The sequence below is a fragment of the Petaurus breviceps genome, unplaced genomic scaffold (assembly GCF_028583685.1).
Source record: "Petaurus breviceps papuanus isolate PSGF00001 unplaced genomic scaffold, PetGlider_PUasm1.0 90977, whole genome shotgun sequence".
Lineage (NCBI taxonomy): Eukaryota > Metazoa > Chordata > Mammalia > Diprotodontia > Petauridae > Petaurus > Petaurus breviceps.
In genome coordinates, this window is record NW_027187391.1 from 47,302,005 (window position 1) to 47,321,271 (window position 19,267).

Genomic DNA, 19,267 nt, shown 5'->3' on the forward strand with positions numbered 1-19,267 from the left:
GATGTTGGGAGAGCTTTTCACTTCCCTCTTAGCATCAAATCTGTTCTTAGGGCACACATGGCATTCAAGAGCTATTTAAGTCCCTCTCATACAGTAAGAGAACAGGAAAATGGTGGGTTTTTTTTTTTAAATACTTGGAGGGTGATGGGAGGGCTTGGCTGTTTTAAGGCAAATATTTACTTCAATGACTGGAGGATGCCAGTGATTCAACTCACTGTTAATTAATATCAGCCTGCACTCACCTTCAGAGGCGGTGAAAAGGGCTTGAGTCTAGGGAGGACGCACACTTCAAATACCTTTGTAGGGCTTAGTCAGGCAACCCTGAAATTAATTCCAGCTGTTTCAGCTAAGCTGGATAGGGCCACAAGTAGAACTGTAGCCCTTAAGGGGCAGAAATGATAGAGCACGGGAGTATAGGCATATGGAGACTCCCTCTAGGATTTGTTTCATCACTGTACAGGTAATACCAACTTAACTCAACCATCCTTTTTTTTTTTGCCTTCTGTAGGATCAAAGGTACATTGATTTCTCATTGGAAGCTGCCTTAGAAAAGAATCCATTTTGCAGAGGCTGGGAGTGGGTGGAAGTGACTTGTCTAAGGTCACATGACTAGCATATAGCAGAGGTGGGATTATGAACCCAAGTCTCTTGACTGCAAATTTTTAGTGATTTTCCAGGATGACTGATAAAGCTAAAGTCAAATTCCTCTAATGCCTTCAAATAGTCCATCTAGAAACAGCACAGGGTTTTTTTTTAGTGAAGAAAATAAAAGGCAGTAGGTAGTGACCTCTTGACCCCCTATCCGTTTAGAAAGGCATTAAAAATAATGTGCCATATAGTTGACTAAAATTGGGGAGAAGCTACTGGCTGGCCTATTACTGCACAGGCAGGCCTATCAAAAGTTGTATTTGTCTGGACTTCTGTGTCTCAAAATGTTCATTTCAAAGTCACAATTTGGTGCATTTTTAGTCATGGCATTTCCCCCCCTCCCCTCCTGATTCACAAAAAAAGCTCACTAAAAACCTCAATTATTTTATTAATCAGCATTTCTCAGGCAGAGTTCTCTTTGTTGCTCTCAGGCTGGCAGCGAGTCATGAATGGCCTAACCAGCTCTGATCTCAGAAATCCCCATCCATTTTCTTTGATGCTATCACCACAGCTGATGTTACTCAGCTCCAGCTACTGCAACAGTATTTTCAGTCTTCTGGTGGGGATCGGGGAGCATCTGCTTGCTCAGAGGAGCCTATGATCAGTGAGTGAGGGTATGGGAAGGGCGACTGTTGAGTTAAGCAGAGTTGAGAACCAAATCTGCAGAATTGGCTCCAACAGGGAAAAAACCCCAACTACAACAAACTTTCCAAAGCCAGTCAAAAGAAGGATGAAATGTGCCCAAGATGAAATGTGGTCTCATTTTCGAATTCAACCCTCCTTTACCAAAACAAGGTCAATGACAGACTAACCACATCAAGAGTAAACCCCCTCCCACCCTCTGCTTTGACCCTCCCTCTCCCCCTCCTCATTTCCCACTTCCTGTAGGTTAGGGCATCTTTATGCTGGTAAACATTTGGGGACCAACTGCAGTCTTTCCTCGGAAAAGAAGGGCACAGGGGCCTTTGAAGCCCTCCCACATGTCTTAAAAGCTGGGCTGAGAAGTAAAGACCTTGGCTCCTAGTGAGACACTCAATTTTTAAACTTAAACAGCCTTTCTAAAGTGAATCAACTTAGCTCAACTTTCTGCCTGAATTTTTTTCCCCCAAAGCTGACAAGGGAAGCAACTATGTGTACATGAAGGAGAGAACGTATGACACACTTTGGAGTACAATTTGGCATGTGTCATTGGTATGATTTACGTGCATGAACCAGTTTGGTAATGAGTGAAACAAAGTTTAAAAATAGAACCATGTTTCCCTTCTGGTGACAAGGCTCTCCAAGCTAACCAGATATTTTGGTTTAAAACAACAACAGAAAACAAACAAACAAAAAACAAGGACTGAAATTTTGATCCTAAGACTATGATGTTTGAGCCAGTCTTCTTGGCTAAAAGGATGGAAATTAATCCTCCCTGCAAGCCTCCAAACCAAAAATGATCTGATTGTCCCTTTCCTAGAAACATAGATGGAACAGAAATAACACCAAAAATATGAATGCTACAAATGTACAAAAACATCATTTGAAATGTTAATTATATGACATTGAAATATGGATTTTTAAATGTAGATTCAACATAACTACTACTGTCTTGTGTTATATATCACTTTAGTCAATTTGCCACGGCTCAGGGTGGAAAAGGATTGCACCTGTAATCGTAGCCTCAGGGTCATCCAGAGAGTGATGTTCTGATGTGATCACAAAGGATAGAGTCTGATGAAGCTAGATTAGGTGACCAAGGTGGCCATGTAAGAGAACCACTTCTACTGATCCACGGGTCTGAGAAAGTATAACCCACAAACTATGGCACATAGGATACATAATGACATGGTCACTTGGTACGCTAAAATTACAATTTACTATTCAAAATACACCAAGTAAATAAGTATAAGAGAAATGGGAATAATTAAACCCGGAAGTGATGTTGATTTGAAAATTTGTAACATTTATACTTCTGAAGTTATCAAAGCATCAGACTGAAGTAAGACTTTGGGGACATGCCATATGTGCAGGTCAGAAGATTGTATTTTTGGCATCACCAACATTTTTCCATCACCTTTTATTGGGAATTTACCTGTGTTTTTCGATCTTGTCTTGGGACACAAGTAGACTGGTATGGTGTTATGTAGAGTAAACATTATATTATATATTATATACTATATTATATTTATATAATATATAATAGTATGTATAATTATATATAATATATCTATAATTATATATTTTTATATTATACCATATTATGTATATGTCATATATTATATATTATTATATTACAATTTATTATATATAATTATTTATATATTATAACTCAGCATTTTCTTCTAATTTGATATTCTCAGCTAAATCTGTCAGAACTCATAAAATAACAGGTATAGATATTATCACCTATGGAAAAACCTAGATTTTTTTTCTTTTTCTTTTAGATAAATATAGGTAATCAATAGTTATTTAGATTTACTTAAAAGGTGAATGAAAGGGGAAAATTTACACCTCTAGTAATTAATAACTACAGAAGTTTTTTTTTACTACCTTACCTTGAGAGCCAGGTTGGTACCATAATGAAAAGGGGAATGGAGTTGGAAGGAAGAGGATCTGAGTTTGAATCCTCTCTCTGATACTTAACTCTCCTTGTGACTTCAGGCAAATCATTTTACCTTCTAGGTAAATTCTAGACTCCATCTAGAAAATGGGGTGTTTGGACTGGATGGCCTCTAAATCTATGATCTTTTGATTCAGAGTCAAGGAGGAAGAAAGAAGTGAAATCAGGGATCACAGAAATCATTTAAGGTTTAAGGTTATTGAGGCTACAACAAGGGAAAGAGAAAGAGAAAGGAGCCAATGCTGAGAAACCAACTTTCTTTTTATTTAGAGAAAGAAAAGAGGCCAAAGTAAACCTAAACACTGGGAATAAAAGTATATGGGATTTTCTGGGCTTGTTACCACAATGGGGCATTGCCCAATTTCTGGATGCCCAAATGAACCTCCAAACAAAAGTCACCAGGCCTTCCTGTTCCCCCCTTCCCTGTCAAATTAGCGTCAGAATCATAGAATCTCCAGAGTTGGAAGAGAAATTATAGTTTATTAGTTTAGAAATTATATTTATTAGTTTAGAAATTATACCTAATCCTCTGTACTGGTTTCACAGATGAAGACACTGAGACCCAGAGAAGGTGCTACCTGCCCACAGTCATTTAGGTAATCTGTAACCAGGACTAAGGCCTACTTAGGTTCTTTAATGTAACCCCAGAGCTATTTTTAGGGGTTGCTCTAAGTATGAGTCTGACATTAGGTTAAGATCTCGAGTCACAAATACTATTTTCATTATTAAAAGGTTTCCTGGGTTTATAAGAAGCAAACATCAGTGAGGCATGTCAACAGGCAAACAATGTCACATAGTCCTTAACAGGTAAATGAATAGTGTGAACTTTTAAACATAATCCCCCCCTCCTTCCCCACCAGTGAATAGCAGGGGGGCTACTTTCACTTCCCTTCAAAGCTACACTGGTATGAAAGGAGGAGTCTTGGAGACACTTATTCCCATCATCTTCACTAACCCCACCCTCCCCACCTCCACATTCCCCATTTTGGGTAAGGATTCTTTTTTTTTTCTTTGAAATGTGTACAGTTTTGCATACAAAGGGTACTTCAGAAAGATGAGGTGCCAAAAGTCATCTTTCAAAGAAGCTTTTAGCTTTCTTTTTGTTTGATTCAATACAGCATTGATTCAGTGCCAAGAATATGCTAAGCACTGGAGAGAAAAAGAGGGGAGATAACAGTCACTGCCCTCAAGGAGTTTATAATCTCAGTCAGAACCTGAGAAAGATGGATGTAAAATGGCACCCCCACCTCCTGTTCTTTGCCTGGGCTCCCTTTCCTTCCCCCCTACTCCAGCTCCCATCTTTGGTAATAATAGAAAGTCCACTGGAATGGGGACCCTGGAGATCTGGATACTAGTCCTAGCTGCTAATTAACTCTGTGTAGATATGAGGAAGTCATTACCTCCCTTTGGGTTTTAGAGTCTCTGTATCTGAGACATAATGAACAGGGGGCTGGAACTAGAGTCTGGAAGACCTGAGTTCAAATAGGGCTTCTGACACTTTTCTATTGGCTAGGTGTCCATGGGCAAAGGATAGAATCATATATCCAGAGCCAGAAGGAACCTCAAAAGGCCATCTAGAGGAACTTCTTCCTCCTCCTAGGTTACAGGGGTTACAAGGATTTGAACCCAGGCCCTGACTCCAGAACCAGTATTTATTTTTCCCAGAGGCGGGAAGGCAATGCAATTGGGGTTAAGTGACTTGCTCAAGGTCACACAGCTAGTTAAGTAAGTGTCAGGTGTCTGGGGCCTGATTTGAACTCAGGTCCTCCTGATTCCAGGGCCAGTGCTGTATTCACTGTGCCACCTAGTTGCCCCCAGAACCAATACTCTTTACACTCTACCAGAAGACCTTAAGTTCCTTGGTTTACTCACCAAAACACTGAGGATAATGATATCTGTGAGAGGTAGTATGTTGTGGTAGCCTTCAAACCAGGTCAAGAAATGGATTCTAAAGCCATCTCTGATATATAATGGCTCTGTGATCCTGGGCAAGTCACTTAACTTTTCAGCGCTCTACGAGATTCTCAAAGATTATAAATCATACTTGACATGGCAGGAGTTCCTTATACTCCATCAAATCACAAGTCCAGTCCTTATTCTAATAGCAGTAGTATTCGCCTCACAGGGTTGAGAGACTTTATTATTGTCGTCTCACTATGATTATTATTACTCTTTTTTTTAAGCAATTGGGGTTAAGTAACTTGCTCAAGGTTACACTGCCAGTTATTTCTGAGTGTGGTGCTAAGTATCTGAACCCGGATTCGATCCTAGGTCATCCCTACTCTGGGGCCGGTGCTCTTACTCACTGCACCACCTGGCCACCCAGATTATTATACTCTTTCACTGGAAGATAGGAATGGAATTTGGAGGGAAAAGCTGACCCATGGAAAAAAAGAAAAGGAAAGCTGTGTACAGGGGCATTTTCTAGGTTTGTGTAATTGAAGGAAGGGGGCCTGCTAGGTTTTAAGAAGAATTGATAGAGAGAAGTTCCAAGAGCCACTGCAAAGGATTTTTATGTACATAAGCAGAGAAGCCCAGGAGTTCTATTGTTATTTGAAAAAAATCTGAACAGCTTACCCTAGGTGAGTAGCAAAAATATCCCAAGGTCTGCTTGTTTCTTTAGAAAATTTCGACATTATAGGGAGATTTGGGTAAGTGACTGGACCAGTGATAGATTCAATGGAGAAAATCAAAGGATTTAGAATTGAAAGGCACTATAGAGTGGCTAGGTGGTGCAGTGAATAGAGCACCAGCCCTGGAGTCAAGAGGACCTGAGTTCAAATTCAGCCTCAGACACTTAACACAAAAACTAGCCGTGTGATCTTGGGCAAGTCACTTAATCCCAATTGCCCTCCAAAAAGCAAAAAAAAAAAAAAAAAAAGGAGGAAGGCACTATAGAAATAATCATCTAGTCCAAATTTCTCACTTTATAGAGACGGAAGTCAATTCAAGGTGCTAATCAGTGATGTGACTTACTCAAAGCCACAGGATTGGTATCTAGGTCTCCTGGAGCCCAATTCCAGCTCACTTTCCATTATTCCTTAGATGGAGCTGGAGAAACGTATAGGTGGAGAATGAAGAGTAGGGTGGTTACAGGTGGTTATGCCACTTTCTGTACTTTCTCCTGTCTAAATGTACTGTCTGATCATGAACTATTTTCAGGCAGGGACTATGTCATCTTTCATCTCTTTCTCTCTGAATACTTAGCATATTATTGGAATTTCATAATGTTTATTGTACAAAAGTTTTCATTTGTTTTTTTCAAAGTATGATATTTTGAATGAATAAATAACAAAGTATTCAGCCCTTCCTACCTGCTAAGAGCTGAGTTAACAGGCTCAGGGTGGGCACAAAATAGGTGAAGAGTAAATATCTGACTGATTGAAATACAAAGACAAAAGCAACAGATTTTGCCTCCGAGCCAACAACCAGAAGGGCTAGTTAAGCTTTTCAAAAGTGCTAGGCGCCAAGTTAAATTCTGGGGACGGAAAGAATTGCAAAAAAACCCACTTTCTCTAACCTCAGGGAGGGTACACTCTATCAAAGGTTTTTGTAGTACTGCTTGTATTCAAAATTGTAGACATTTAAAGAAAAAAGAATCCGGAGGTGGGAGAAAGGTGAGTATGGGGAGGGAGGGAGGTGGTAGTGGTGATTGATAGTAAGGTGGGGGGAAGAAGTGAATCATTTTAGTCTACTTCTATGAAGACTCTCTAATGAGTGGACCCTTCAGTCAGTCAGTCTGGCTGCTACATTGCTGCCAAAGTGATTTTTAAAGCACAGATCTGATCAACTTGCTCCCCTCCTCAGACCCTAGTAGCTTCCCACTTCGTCTAGAATCAAACAGAAACACCCAGTTATCTTTTAAATCTCTAGAATCAAACAGAAACACCCAGAGTTAGCTTTTAAAGCTCTAGAATCAAACAGAAACACCCAGAGTTAACTTTTAAAGCTCTAGAGTCAAACAGAAACACCGAGTTAGCTTTTAAAGCTAACTTTCGCACCTTCACAACCTTGTCCAACTTAGATTTTCATCTTTCTTTTCCCCCGTTCCTGAATTATGCCTTTCTGTCAGACTGGTCATTTTGTTCCTTCCCAGGAAACATCATCTCCCTTTTCCATGCCTTTGCAATGGCAGACCCTGAAAGGCACTCCTTTATCAATTCCTCCCCATAAACTCCCTCTCTTCCTTCAAGATACACTTAGAGCACCACCACATTCTACCCAAAGGCTTTCCTGAGGCCTTCAACTACTAGTGTCCTTCCTTTCAAACTACCTTATATTTATTCTTTTCATATTTGTTCTGTATATAGTCTAATATATGTTTGTCAAAGAATGCAGGCAGGGAAACACACAAAAGTATGCATACATGTACACACACACAGACTTGTCTCCACTGTTAGAATGCAAAATTTCAAGTAGGGGTTATTTTTTTCATTTATTTGTATTCCCAGTGCCTAACTATTTAATAAATGCTTGTTGACTGACTGTGAGGAAGGAAAAATAACCCAATAATTCATTTTTTAAAAATCTCTCTTTTTAAAGCTGACATTTTACCTCTTTCATCTAGCTAGTGTCTACTTCGCATAACCCAGAAAACCTTTTAAAAATGAAGACAGTGTGGAGACCTCTCCGAGCCTCAGAGTCCAGGCTTATCTAGTCTTTATCAGTAGTCTATTGTTTCCTGAGGGAACTCATCCAGGAAGAGACAGTAAAGGGTTAACATTCACTAGATCCCTCCTGGTCTTCTTCCTTCACCCCCACTTCAGGTAGAGGTAAGAAAGAGAACTTTCAGCTAGTGAGTGGAAGAAATTCTGGGCCCCTGGTACCTTCTTCCAGGCATTCACCCTCCAACCCACCTTTAGAGGAGCAGCCCATGACCTCCCCCAGTGGAGAGTCCATTAAAGGTATTAAGATTCAGGCAGCAGCCGGCATCTCTAAGACAAGCTCTTTCCTGACAATAGACAATTAAAGCTGATAAATTTAGGCTACTTGTTGCCCTTCTAATTCCTCCTAATTGTCCCACTCCTTCCTGGCCTCTAGCACGCAGGGACGGAGCGTGCTCCTTTAATCTCTGAAGTACCTGACCTACTTCCTAGAGATGGCCTTTAGAGAACAGTTTTCTTCCCCATCTGGCCCCCTTTCCCCGCTGAACTTCCCTTCTCCTTTGGGGAGGGGAGGCAGAGGGAGGGAAAGGCCCCAGCCCAATCCGGGATCCAGGAACTGCAGACGATGCTGGCCCTAATCTGCAGTTAACAGCTAATCAAGCGGTTTGGTACACCAGTCCTTAATTCCAGTGTTAGGCTCCACCAGTGGGAGCAGGCCACGTTGACAATTCAATCGCTAGATCGCTCTGAGCTGCCAACTTTGCATGTGCTCATATGTGCAAAGAGGAGATGCCTCAGTGGTTCCATTTGCAGCTGGCACTGTCCCCCTAATTATGTTGTCACAACCAGCTACTTGGAGTAAGAGCAGAGTATTCATGTTCACACAACCGCTGCTAAAAGGATAGAATTCTTACCTAACAGATTGCCCTTTGAATGTCAGTTTAGTGACTTCCTTCTGCCTGCGTGATTTCCCATTTAGAATCTGCATGCCAACCCCCACCTCACCCCACCCCCCCAAAAAAAACTGGCTTTGGTAGCTTGTGAGTCCTGTTTCCTGGTTAAATGGTTAGGGCTGAAAATCTCTCCATCAATATCTCTCTCAATCATCATCTTGGCTAGCCCTACAGAGATGACAATTTGGAGGAACTGTGGTACAATAGAAAGAGCCCTTGTTCTGGGGTCAAAGAGGTTCTGGATTCAAATCCTACCTTTGAGATTTATAACCTTTGACAAGTGACAATTTCCCTGGACCTCAGTTTCCTCATTTTTAAAATGAGGCGATGGCTTTGGAGGTTTTTTCTAGATCTATGATCACATAAATTGTGCTTCAAAATAATGATTCTGGGAAGGAAAGGGTTAGAAAATAACAGAATATAAATGATCAATATTTAAAAAAAAGACATGAAAAGGACTGTCAGTACAGAATGTTGATACCCCATCAGACTAATCCTGTATCTGCTAAGTTTTGCTTGACTCTTTTTTGGTTGGTTTGATTGGGGTGTATCCAGAAACAACTGTGATGTAAAAACAGAAAGCATCAGTAACATTTTAATAAGTTTTAGGGGTCTGTATCATTCACTCAGTGGCCTAATTTACCTTTCCATCCTTGAACAAATGGGGAAAAAAAATGGTAAAATGACAGGTAGGAGAACCTGGCATGAGAACTGAAGATTGGCTTATGGCCTCTAAAGGTAGAAGACACTTTACTTTCTCTACCAAAGGCTTTCAGATAGGGTCCCAGAATCGACTCCTTTGTCTTCATCATCTTCCCTTTATCCCAACCTCTTTGGCCTCTTAGACCTCGAGGGACTCTCATACTCCAGTAATTCAGCATCATTCTCTTCCCCAAACCCCAGGATCACTGGAACTTTGTTGAACCTAAAGGATATTTCAATATTCACTTTCTCTTCTCTTTTAGTAACTTGTGCCATCATTAGAAGCACCAATATGACTGCAATGCAAATTTAACTTTTGTCTTTGGAACAAAACTGGAAAATGTTGCTATGTTTTGATCCCATTTTGAATATTGAGGCTACTTTCACCTCAGTATAGGGGAGTGTGGCAGAAGATGGGAGGACTCTTTAGATATGGAATTTGGAAAGGAGGGAAGGAAAGACCCTTTTTATCATATAAGCCTGCCTCCTCTAAGAAGGACCAGCCCCTGTGCCATTCTCCCTCCCCCAATAAAATATTGTAGGTCATTCACTTTCTGTTTAGTGGGAATAACCAAGATGGCGGAAGACAAGGAAAAGGTACAGCTTTTTTTCTCTCCCCACCTCAACTACACACAATAGCCCAATTACCATAACATTTACTCCTCTGGAGAAGTGGTAGATATTGGAACCGGATCCCCAGAGTGACAAAAGTGAAAGCGAAAGTTTCAGCAAAAAGAGATCCCACTAGGGACAAAAGTGAAACCTCAGCCCAAGAAATACCCTAAGGGAATAAAAATGAAAGCCTTAGAGCAAGCCACTGGTTGCTTTAAGAGGGAAAAAAGGGTAGTAGTGTCTTAGTTGAAGACAAAAGAAAAAGGGACACAACATAGTGAGCTAAATAAAAAGTCCCTACTTCCTATACCCCTGAGGAGCCAGGTCCATTCCACCAGAGGAGGATGGCCTGTGGATTAAAGAAAAGTCCTCTCCTTCCTCCCTTCTCTTCTCAAGGAAAGGGCTTCAACTCAGGCTGAACCTGGAAGAAGGGGGAAATCTTGGTATGGGGAGGGGTAAAGGAAAGGATATGTACAACTGAAGGAAAGAGCTTTAGCTTTGAATCTTAAGGGGGAGTTGGGTGAAAGACCCACCCACACCGCCCCTCCCCAGGGTAAAGAAAGGACTTCAATCTGCTCTGATCCCCAGAGAATTGAAAACCTAGAACTTAGTTCTTAAGGCCTAAGCACCAAAAATAAGTAAACAAAAAAAAAAAAGAAAGAAAAAGAACTTTGATACCAGAGATGCTCAAGTCACAGACCTAGAAGAGACTAACTCAAAAACATAGATAATCAAAACCTTGAAGGAGGAAAAAAAAAAACTCACCAATGAGACCAATAAGAATTCCTAGAAGAAATTATGTAAAATTTTAAAAGTTTAAGATGATATTTTAAATGAAATTAGAATGAGAAGATAGAATTTGAAAAGCACTAAGAGCTATAGAGAAGAGACTTGGGGGGAAAATCAATGGTTTAACAAGAGGTATACATGGCATATGGAAGGATGGATGGCACAAAAATAAGAATAGAATAAAGAGAGGTTAATGACTCCAGGTAACAACAAGAAATATTGAAACAAAGTCAAAAGATTGGGGAAAAAATTAAAAGAAAATGTAAGATATCTTATGTCAGAAGCAAATGACCTGGAAAACAGATAAAGCAGAGATAACTTAAGAACCACTGAACCACTTGGAATCTCTGACCAAAACAAGAATTTGGATATCCATCATTCAAATAAATCACTCAATATACCTACCCAAACATTAGAATAACGGGAAATGGGAAAAAAGAAAGAATCTACTAATTGACTCCCAAAAGAAAGCTCAATAAGAAAAACCCCAAGAATGTCAATGCTGGGATCTAGAACTAGAGCTTCAAAGAAAAAATACTACAAACAGTCAGAAAGAAAGAATTAAAATACCAATGAACCAGAGTGAAGATCACTTAAGACTTGGTAACTACAATTATTATGGAACTGAGAACATGGAATGAGAAATTGCAAAAGGCCTACAAGTCAAAATAACTCATCTAGGAAAATTGAGTATAATCCTGCAAGAGGGAAAAAAATGACTCCAATAAAAACAGAGAACTTTCAATATTCCTTATAAAAAACAAAGTTGAGTAGGAACTTCAAAATACAAATATGGGAATCAAGAGAAAAATAAAAAGGTAAATATAGGTGAATAATCAGAAGGAACTTTATTAAAGATGAATTATTTACATTCTAATGGGGGTGGAGAATGACAAAGTGTTCTTTAGAATCCTAATGACATCAGAGGTAATAGAAGTAGTCAAATGAGATGGAAGATTTAGAAGTGGTTTTATTATGTTTTGCCAATGCTCTAAGAACAAAAAAAATGAGGAGAGAAAGAATACACCAGGGGAAAAAATGGGAGGAAAATGGGAACTTATTTTGAATAATCAGTCTACACAAGTACAAGTCTATACAAATAAGAAAGGAATAAGGCTAATAGACATAATTTGAATTTTACTTTCATCTAAATTTGTCAAAAGAGGATAGAACATAGTCAGTCAATAAACATTTGTTAAACACCTCTGTGTGAGGCTCACACACAAGCATACATACCCAAAGATTTTGATGTAAAAATATGTTCAACTCAACAAGGATAGAGGAAAAGGAAGATGAGAAAGGAAGAAATAAGGAGAGTAGATTCAGAAAGAAATTAGTTATAAACAAACAAAAAAAGCCCTAAACTTTGAGAGGAGATAGGTAGAGGGAATCAAAAGGAAAAAAATAAGAAAAAATAAGAACTTATAAAAAAGAGGGAATAGAAACTGAAGACAAAAATGTTCAAGAGGATAGAATAGAGGGAAATACTCAATTTAATAGTCCCAAATGTGAATGTGAATAGGATGAAGGTACTGACGAAATAGAAGAAAATAGCAGAATAGATTACAAAGCAGAATCCAACAATATTATAAGAATGAACTTGAAAATAAAGGTTCACACCTAGAGCTAAAGTATGGAAGTTGGAGGAAAATCTGTTTTCAGTTGAATGAAAAAAAAAATCACAGGTAACAGTTATGATTTCAGGCAAGATAACAGCAAAGACAAAATTAAAAGAGAGAAACTGGAAACTACATTTTGCTGTCATTAATTTCAATCTTTAACATATGTGTACCAAATGATCTAGTATCTAAACACTTAAAGTAAAAGCTAAGGAATTATAGAAAGAGAGTAAAACTATGATAGTAGGAGATCTCAATCTACCCTTTTCAGCCTTAAAAGAATCTAACCAAAAAATAAATAAGTATATAACTCAAATAGAATTTTAGAAAAAATTAGTTAGGGTAGCAATTAGGGAGGATATAAATTTCTCAGCTACGAATGCTACCTTTTCAAAAATTGATGCTGTATTTGGCTGTAAAAACTTCACCAATGGGGTGGCTAGGTGGCACAGTGAATAGAGTACTGGCCATGGAGTCAGGAGGACCTGAGTTCAAATCCAATCTCAGACACTTAAACACAAAACTAGTTGTGTTACCTTGGGCAAGTCACTTAACCCCAATTGCCCCTCCAAAAAGCAAAACAAAAACAAAAACAAAAACAAAAAGCTTAACCAACAAATGCAGAAAAGCAGAAATATTAAATGCATCCTTTACTGACAACAATGCAATAAAATTGCATTAAATAAAAAGCTAATGAAAAATGTTTTAATATCAGCTGGAGACTAATTAGCCATCCATCCTAAGGAATGGATGGGCCAGAAAGCCCACCACAGAAAGGATACATAATTTCATTAACGAGAATTACAACAATGAGACAATATATCAATATTTTTGGAATGTAGCTAGGGCAGTCTTTAGAAGAAAATTTACATTACTAAACATTTTTATTAATAAAAAAAAGAATAGCTCAATTAATTGGGCATGCAAGTAAAAAAAACCCTACAGAACTAACAAATTTTAAACCACATGAACTGAGAAAAAGAAATTGAACAAATCATGAATGAACTCCCAAAGGAGAAAATAAAAGACCCCACGGATTTGACCCCATGGATTTACAAATGAATTTTATCAAACATTCAAAGAACAATTAATTCCAATAATTTAAACTGTTTACAAAAATAGCGGAACAAGAGATCCTACAAAATTCTATCTGTGACCCAAATATGTTCTTGATATGGAAACAAGAAAATTCAAAACATGAAAACTATTGACCAATATTAATGATGCAGAAATTTTAAAGAAAAAATTAATAAAGAGGCTAAAAAAACATATCACAAAGATTATACCTTATGGACACATGGTTTTTATACCAGAAATGCAGATTTGGTTTAATATTAGGAAAGCTATAAATTTAGTAAACCATATTAATAAAAAAGCAACAAAAATCATGGCTATACTGATAGATATAGAAAAGGCTTTTGACAAAACTCAACACCCATTTCTATTAAGACCCCTAGAAAACACAGGAATAAATAGATTTTTCCTTAACATGAAAAGTAGCATATAGCCAACATTATATAATATAGTTCTATAAACTAGAATCCTTTCTATTGGGGTGAAAAATATCTATTTTCTCCACTTCTACTGGACAAAATATTAGAAATGTTAGCTTATCAATAAGAAAAGAAAATAAATTGGGAGTTACCCACATACATAAAGAAAAAAATAATTATCACTTTTTGTTGCTGATGTGATATACTTAAGAGAACCTTAGAGAGTCAGTTAAAAAATTAATTTTGGGGGCAACTAGGTGGGCAGTGAATAGAGCACTGGCCCTGGAGTCAGGAGGACCTGAGTTCAAATCCAGCCTCAGACACTTAACACTTACTAACCATGTGACCTTGGGCAAGTAACTTTTCCCCAATTGCCTTGCCTTCCCCCCTCCAAAAAGCAAAAAAAAAAAAATTCTCAAAAACAAAAATTTTTTTTATTGCAACTGTAACTTTGGCAAACTTGTAGGATATAAAGTAAATCCAAACAAAACATCAGCATATCTATGTGATATAAATAAAAGCCAGCAGAGAGATAAAAGAGATATCATATAAAATACTTGGGAGTGTACCTACCAAGTGCTTGTTCTCTCCTGTACACGTGAGCACGTGTGTATGTATATATGTGTGTGTACATGCATGTGTGTACACATATTGGTATACTCACAAATAAAGCTAGATCTAAAGAGTTGGAGAAATATTAATGCTCAAGATTTGGCCAAACCAAACAAATATAATAAAAATTACAATATTACCCAAATTAATTAATTAATTATTCAACACCATGCCAATCAAAATACCAAAGGATTACTTTATAGAACTAAAAATAAAAATAAAAAATTCATATGGAGGCAGAAAAGATCAAGAATCTCAAGAGAATAATAAGATTAAAACAGCTGGGACTGAATGGAACCTAGTATTTCAAATTATACTATAAAGCAACAATTTTCAACAATTTGGTACTGGTTACAGAATAAAGATGTCATTCTGTGAAGCATATCAGATATAAACAGAAGCAGAGGAACCTACTAGCTTGATATTTGATAAACATAAAGACGACAGCTACTAGAGTATGGACTTACTATTTGATGAAAACTGCTGAGAAAACTGGACAGGAATATGGCAGAAATTAGAGTTAGACCAACACAGACTTTATCACAAGATCAGCTCCAAATGGATTCAAAACCGAGATATAGAAGGTCACATAAACAAATTAGAGAAACAAGAAATTCTCTTTCAGATCTACAGATGGGAAAAAGTTTGTGATCAAACTAGGTATAAAGAGGATCTCAAAAGATAAAATGAAGAATTCTGATTACATACAATCAAAAATGTTCTGTACAAACAAGTCCAATGCAGCTAAGAAAGGAAACAGTTAACTGGAGAGAAAATCTTTGCAGAATGTTTCTTTGAAAAGTCTCATTTCTAAGAAATATAAAGAACTGATTAAAATTGATAAGAAATAAGTCATTCTTCAATTCATAGATTGTATGAATTGGGGTTAAACTAGAATCCTTTCTATTGGGGTGAAAATGTCTATTTTCATACTTCTACTTGACATAATACTAGAAATGTTAGCTATAATATGAACAGGCAGATCTATGAACCAGGATATCAACCAGGCGATCAACTCCTGTTTTAAAAAAAAATGCAATGCCAATTAGAGAAATGTAAATTAAAGCAATTATAAGGTCTTCCCCCACAACCGTCAGACAGTCAAAAATGATGACCCCCCCCCCAAAAAAAGACAAATGATGGTGGGAAAACAAACACATTTGTGGAGTTATGAATGGATCCAATAATTCTGAAAAGCAACTTAGAATCTTCTACAAAAAGCTACTAAACAATGAGTGCCTTTTGACATAGGTATACCACTGGTAGGCCTATACCTTCAAGGAGATATAAGTCCTATATTACAAAATATTTGCAGTAACAAAACAAAAACAAAAACAAAAGACCTGGAAACTAAGAAAGTGCCCATCAGTTGAGACAACAAAGTGTGGGTGTACGAATGTAATGGAATAGTATTCTGTTATAAGAAATGAAGAAAAAAAGATGGTGTCAAAGAGACAATATGAATGGATGCAAAGTGAAATGTAAAGAATCTGAAGAAATATTTACACTTCGACATCAATATTGTAAAAACAAACAATCCAGAAAGACATGAACCCTGATCACCCATGATTCCAGATAAAAAAGAAAGCAGCCCACATTGAGTGGTCAATACATAGGGGGAAAAATGCATTTTTTGATGTGATTCCCCGTGGGGATTTGTTTTGCTTGATTTGCTTCTGTGATAGAGGGGTTCTGTATTTCTTTCTTTCATTTTTCTCTCCAATGGATGGGGGAAGTAGGAGAGAGAGAAAAAGAATGCTGGATCATTGAAAAAAAAATTTTTTTTAAAAGACATAACCTGAGTAAGCAGGCAGGCACCCAGCAGGGGCTCAACTGATAAACTGTCAAATTCAGACCATTTGTCAACCAAGGAGAGAAGAGAGCAAGCTGAAAGACAGACTCAGGAAGTCAATTTATCTGGTGCAACACATTAAGTAGTATAAATACTAGGAACAAAAAGGTAAACACATTTACTCAGCAGTATCTCCATCAGGAAAGAAGGGCCAAGTCATTCCTACCTCAGAAGCACACCCTCCCTGACTTTTCCAATGCTTTTAGCTCCCTCACATTCTGAAGGCTGAATGTTTAACTAGGGGACGAATATAGACCTCATCAAAGTGAAAGATTACCCACTCTCAGATACAATGCTTTGCTTCAAAAGAAGCATAAAATGTTAATGCCAAAAGTTTCTGTCAGACTCAAAGGGAAACCCTTTTGTGAGACCTTAGTTATGAAAACAGAATGATGTCTGAGGATCATTTTACTCAAAATAAAATCTTAGGCAACCGTTGAGATACATGTTCCTAAAAACCCCAGATGGGAAGGTTCCACTACATAATAATATGTTGTCAAATGCCTATGGGTTGCTGCAGCTAGGTGGTGCAGTGAATAGAGTATCAGCCCTGGAGTCAGGAAGACCTGAGTTCAAATTTGACCTCAAACACTTAACACATACTAGCCATGTGACCTTGGGCAAGTCCCTTAATCCTAATTGCCCTACCTTCTCCCCTCCAAAAAAAAAAAAGCTAAATAAATAAAATAAACAAATGCCTATGGGTAATGCCCTAGTGCAAATAACATTGGAACAGGAGTCAAGAAACCTGGTTTCCAGACAGGGACCTGCTGCTGATTATCTGTGTGACCCTGGACAAATCATGTCCCTTCTCTGTGCCTCAGTTAGTTCATTTGTAAAATTAAGGAATTGGAGATAATATCATTCCCCATCACTCACTCTGTATTTTAGTCAAATTGGCCTACTTGGTGCTGCCTCTAAGTGACATTGCATCTCTTACCTCCTGTCTTTGTATCAGACAGTCTCCCAAGTCCTAGAATATACTCCCTCTTCACCTTAGCTTCATAGAGTCCCCATCTTCCTTCAAGGCTGTGCTCCTCCTTAATTTTTGCAGTTGGTAGTACTCCCATCCCCCTATAGTATTTTGTATTTACTTATCTGAGTATGTGATCTCTTTCCCCCTCCCCCTCTCCTATTAAAGCTGAGGCAGGAATTGGTTCCATTTTTGTCTTTTTATATACAACACCTATAATAGTTCCCGATACATGATAAATCCTTGTTCAGTGAATGAATGATTCACAAATTGTCCTTGCAGCCCTAACACATAGTATTTTATTATTTAGGGAAGGAAACTTTGTAGTTTCTTGTTTGTACTTTCTTTGGATAAACTAAATGAAATAGAAAAACTTGAAGACGAAAAAACGTTAAAATATGTGGCTTAGGGACCATTTGACCAATGTCAAACATCTATTTAGCATCTTCCTTTAACTGAGATCTTTTGCTAGACTTTTGGGATACAAAAAGGTTTAAGACTCTGTTCTTGTCCTCAAGGGCCTTCCCATCTAGTTTTGAAGACAGGGCACATGTTAAAAAGCAATGTCTTGCTTGCTTGTCTTTCACTCATATCAAAGGAATGGAATGTACAACCCCTGCCAGAGAAATGAGCAGTTAACGGAATAAACGGACATTCTCTGCTTTCAGAAAGTTAACAGTTAAGGTTAAAAATTAACCTGACATTCACAGCATATAATTTTAATGCTCCACCATAATCTCTATAAATCCAAATCTTGACCAATTAAATGTGATTTACACACACACACACACACACACACACACACACACACACACACACACACACACACACACACACACCAAAAAGCTCCATGGTCCCTGTCCTTAGGTTCCAAATGGAGCAGGTTCCTTGTACTTGTTTCTCACATCCCTAATCTATACAGATTTATCCTTTCATACAGTCTATATCAGAGGATCTTAACCTGGGAGCTCTGTGACTTTTTTTTTTTAATATTTTGACAGCTGTATTTCAATAGAATGCACTTAACACAACAATAATAACTTGTATTTATATATAGTATTTTAAGGTTTTCAAAGAACTTCATAAATATCATCTAATTTTATTTTCACAGCAACTCTAGGAGGTAAATGTTATTATTATCCCATTTTGCAGATGAAAAAACTGAATCAGAGGTTAAATGACTTGTCTAGAGTTATGTTAAGTGTTGGAAGCCATTTTTGAGTTCGTCTTCCTGACTGTAAGGCTACTGCTCTATACATCATAACACTCCGATAGCTCTTTAAAAAAAAAAATTATCCTGAGAAGTGGTCAGTAGGCATCATCAGGCTGTCCAAGGGGATCTGTGACCCACAAAAAAGTTAAGAACCCCAAGCTACGAGGACTGGTAGAAGTAGTAGCTAAAAATGGACTTTTACAAACAACCTTAAAGTTGATGTGTCTATTCTTATGACTGGAAATTTTCCTCTTTCCAATCTAACTTTTCTCCTCCTCCTCCCCACCATCCACTCCACCCAATAGTCATTAAGTTTAACAAGAGTAATTAACAAAACAAACTCCTTACAGCCTGGTGGTCTGATTATTCAGATTACAAAATTGTTTTAGACTGTTATGAAGTCAGTTAAAAAACAAAAGGTTAATAAAAATTACTTAATCATTTGCATTTAATTAATTCTTTTGTTTTAATGCATGCATTTTTTCTCCAGCATATATCTGACATTGATGAATAATAATAAAATTACTACTATGTAGTGACTACATGGGGTGTCCCAAAAGTCTTAGTGCAGTTTACTGTATACAGTAGTACTGTT